The sequence below is a fragment of the Camelus ferus genome, chromosome 2 (genome assembly GCF_009834535.1).
Source record: "Camelus ferus isolate YT-003-E chromosome 2, BCGSAC_Cfer_1.0, whole genome shotgun sequence".
NCBI lineage: Eukaryota > Metazoa > Chordata > Mammalia > Artiodactyla > Camelidae > Camelus > Camelus ferus.
Window position 1 is genome coordinate 18451126 of NC_045697.1, and position 4297 is coordinate 18455422.

General features: G+C 42.9%; 1 long non-coding RNA gene across 1 annotated transcript; it reads right to left on the reverse strand.

Moving 5' to 3' along the window:
* Positions 1-1229: 1229 nt before the first annotated feature.
* Positions 1230-4297, reverse strand: LOC116668263. Its single transcript, XR_004325358.1, has 3 exons — positions 3864-4297; positions 2464-2541; positions 1230-1370 (listed from the first exon to the last, which is right to left on the reverse strand). It is a non-coding gene; the product is annotated as an uncharacterized LOC116668263 (long non-coding RNA).

Below are 4297 nucleotides of genomic sequence, written 5' to 3' on the forward strand. Positions count from 1 at the left end.
AGAGATAGTATTTTTCTGTCCCTTGGAATTGATCCCAAGGAAGGCTCTGGATTTGTCCTGCTTGGGTCTTAAGTCACTTCTCCACCACTCACCCTTGTCAGGGGGAGAGGAAGCTCTGGCCAGGCCTGGGTCATGGGATCTGTTAGCAGGAGAAAGGAAATGGGGAAGCTTGTTGAACAGAGAAAGAAGAACCATAAAACCCATATTACACTGCAGGGTGATTCCCTTCCCTGCTTCTCCCACCCCCACAGACCTGACCCAGCTCTGATGCCCAGAACCCTGATGGCAGCCATCAGGGCCAGCATCACATGGGGAGCAGTGTTTTCCTGGAGAGCCCTGGACAGTGGTGAGATGTCTCAGAGCTGAAACATACAAGTGAGCCTATGCTTGAACTTATGTGAGACAGCACCGTGGGGACCCCTGGCCACAACCACGGGGAACTCTGGGTGGAGCTGAACCTCTGTGTGGGTATCGTATTCAGGGCATTAATATCACTGGATGTCACTTTTTACCACAAACTCATCAGACCTAGGACCCCTAGGTGATTGTACAGGTGAATGATCTCTTATAATGGGCCATCTACATTTTTTCCAAACCCTTTACCAGAATAAATAATTCTGCAGTTAGTTTCCTTGTCATTAGATCTTCACACACACTCTGACTTACTGCCATTTGTGAAAGTTGAATGTGAGAATAGACAGTGAACAAGCTGGGGCCAAGGAAGCCTCTGGGTGACAAAGCATGGCTTAGCCAGCACTCTTTGGGTTGCAAGCAACAGAAACACAAGTCAAGCCAATTTCAGCAAAAGGAATATTTATGGACTCCAGAAACTGGGAGTTCCTGGAGTGGAGCTGGTTTCAGGCATGACTGGACTCAGTACTATTCTCCCTGCATTTCTCTTTGACCATTTCTCAGCTACGCTTTCCTTGGGATGGGGGCTCATACCTCTTCCTTCACGTGGCTTTGTGGGGTTTCTGAGGGGAGAGGATCAGTATGATCACAGATGGGTTCAGGTTTATATCATCCAATCTCAGTAAAAACTAGGCTCCTCTCTCCCAATGCCAGACATCAAATCCCAAGAGCCTGACTGATCTTACTAGGATGTCATTCCTGCTTCAGGACCCATTACTATAGCCCAGGGGTACCACTATTTGGTAAGTGGGTCCCGTGATCAGTAGCCCCAAAGGACACATGTGGGATCAAGGAGGCTCAGTTGCCAAAGGATAGAGGAGAACAGTTACCAGAGTAAGTGGGTAAAGGCTGCTGGCAGTTGGAAAGAAATCACGGACAAAAGCTGAGTCCTGTAGGCTGCCCAGAAATGTGTCCTGCTGCAAGGGGTTCAGGGCTGGGATAAACAGGAAGTTCTTTCCCTAAAAACAGAAATGAAACTCACTTCTGTGCGTCATGGCTCAAGGGTAAACCACACTAAGAGGTGTCACCCCCAGGGGGTTGTTTGTAGGGGCATGTTTTGCCTTGTGGTCAGTGTAGATTCAGTGAAGGACCCATCTTTTTTGAAAGATGGTACACTTTTGATGAGATCATCATCCCCATCCCCACCCCCTACTCCAAACCATTCCATGGCTTCTGATTTCCTTCCTGCAAAGCCTGCCTCTTAACTCCACTCTAATGGGCAATGGCACCATGAGACCTAGGAAAGGCCTTGAGCTTTAGGGCAGGCAGGCCAGCTTGGACAGCTTCCAGCTGTGTGACCCGAGGACAAGTTACTTTGAATTTCTTATAGGGAGAGTTGGTAGTGTGTGGTGTCATGCTAGGGTCCTGGCTCCTGGCTCCTGATGTTACCCAATCTCCATTTCTCAGCCACGTGCCCTTAAGCATATGACTTAACTTCTCTGTGCCTCAATTTCCTCATCCATGAAATGGGGATAATGATAAAAGTTACTTCACAAGCTTGTTCAGTGGACTAACTGAGACAATGCATGTCAGTTGCTGAGAACAGTGTGTGGCACACAGCCAGCACTCAATAAATGTGAGCTGTTGTTGCTGTTGCTGTTAGCTTTGAATTCTCAGTACCTATCAGAGTACCTGGCTCAGAAGGAAATCTCTGTTTAATGAACCAATGGACTTAAAGCTTCATAACCTCATTTTCCTAATTTATTAAATGAGAACACTACCCATCTAACAGGTTCTTGCAATGTTTAAATGAGATAATGTGTGTAAAGCTTCCAGCACAGTGATGGGCAATTTTTATTGGCTCCTCTTCATTCTCTTCCTTCCCCTGCCCCTGGCATTCAACGACCTCCATCATTTTATGGTTTAAGTCTCTTTGGACTGCAAAATGCTGAGACCCAACTTAAACTGGCTTGTACTAGTAAAGAAGTCCTGGCCCAAGAAAGAGGAAAGTCCAAAGTAAAGCTGAATCCAGGGGCTCAAATTCAGGGGCTCAGGTGACAGCAGCTTGGCCTCCTTGGAGCTGTTTTTTACCCCCTTCAATGTTGACTTTACCTCAGGCAGATTTTCTTTATCTGGTGGTCTTCAGCAGCTCCAGATCCTCACCAGGTCTCCTAACCTCAGTGTTCTCATCTGTAAAATGAGAATACTTAATAATAGATAATAATAATTAACATCTCTATTAATATATGTAAAGTGCTTAGAACACTCCCCAGCACACAGTGAGCTTTCAATACATATTATTCCACTGCCACTATTATCATTTAGCAGTTCTAGAGGAAAAGGAGCTTCTCCTTCCACCTCTAGAAAACTCGAAGGATTGAGTCTCTTTGGGTCCCCTACTTTGAAGCAACCACCATGAGCAAAGCATAGAATAATCTGATTGTTTAGACCTGAGTTATGTACCCAGGCCTGGAGCTGGAGATACTCTTGAAGTCAGCCTCGCTCTCATGTGGCTAAGAATTGGGGAAGTTGGTCCCCCAGGAAAAGTCAAGGTACTATTAACAGAAGGAGAAAGCAGACCCTGAGCAGGGAGGAACAGCAGGCTTTCCAGTGGTTAACCCCTTGTCCCCTGAGTTGGAACAGATGACCGTCTTCCATTCCTGCCCCCAATTGTCTGTCGAAATATTGAATACCTGAACCTTGGGCATATGACTTACCCTCTCAAAGCCTCAGTTTTGCTACTTATAGAAAGAAATGAGATACTATTTTTTTTAACAAATGTTTGCTGTTAAGTTTTTTATTGTAGAAATTTTAAGCATAGTCAAAAGTAAACACAATAATAAAATGAATCCCCGAGTGCTCATCACCCAGCTTCAATAATTATCAACACATGGTCAACCTTTTTATTTTTTTTTTTAATCTCCACTTATTTCCCCCATACACTGCTTCTGGGATATTTTGAGGCAAATCCAATATATCACATCATTTCACTCATAAATGTTCCCATATGTATCTCTAAAAATAAGAACTATTTTTTTTATTTAAAGTAACCAATATGCCATCACAGTACCTAAAAATATTAATACTATTTCCTTAATGTCAATCAAAAGTTTGAGTTCAAAGTTCTCTTATTGTCACCTGGATTATTTTTCACTCCATTTATTTGAATCAGAATCAAAACAAGCTGTATACATTGCATTTGGTTGGTATGCCTCTTAAGCTTTGTTTAATCTCTAGGTTCCAACAATTATCAACACAAAATCCACATTATTTTATCTGTATCTTCCCCTTACCCCTTGCCCACCTCTCCTTCTAGAATATTTTGAAGCAAGTTCTGGACACCAACATCATAGATTTCATTTCTAGCTATTTCAGTTGTTACCTCTAAGACTCTCACTGTCTCTTTAAAACACAATCACAATACCACTAGTACACCAAAATAATAACAATAATAATACTTTAATATCACCAGAGATTATCCAGACATTGTTTAAATTTCCCTAATTGTTCACCTTTTCCAACAGTTGTTTTCTTCAAATCAGGATCCAAACAAGCCCAGTCATTTCATTTGGTTGACTTGTCTGTTAAATCTCTTTTCATCTCTAGGTTGCCTTCCTCTTTTTTTTTTTTTTTTTTTTTTTTAACTTTCCACTTTACTTGTTGAAAGAACGAGGTCATTAGTTCTGTAGTTTGCCCATTCAGGATTTTGCTGAGTGCATCACTGAGATGTCACTTTCCATGGGGGTGGGAAGCTTAGAGGCTCTGACATCACACAGCCCTGGGAGAGTATCTGACCCTGCAACTTACTTGTGGGCAACTGGTGGGAATTTCTGTAACTTTTCCAAGCCTCAGTTTTTTCATCCTAAAAGGGGATAATGATACTCAACTCTTAAAGTTACTGGGAGGAGTCACTGACTAATGCATTATTAGAAATTGGGTACAATGC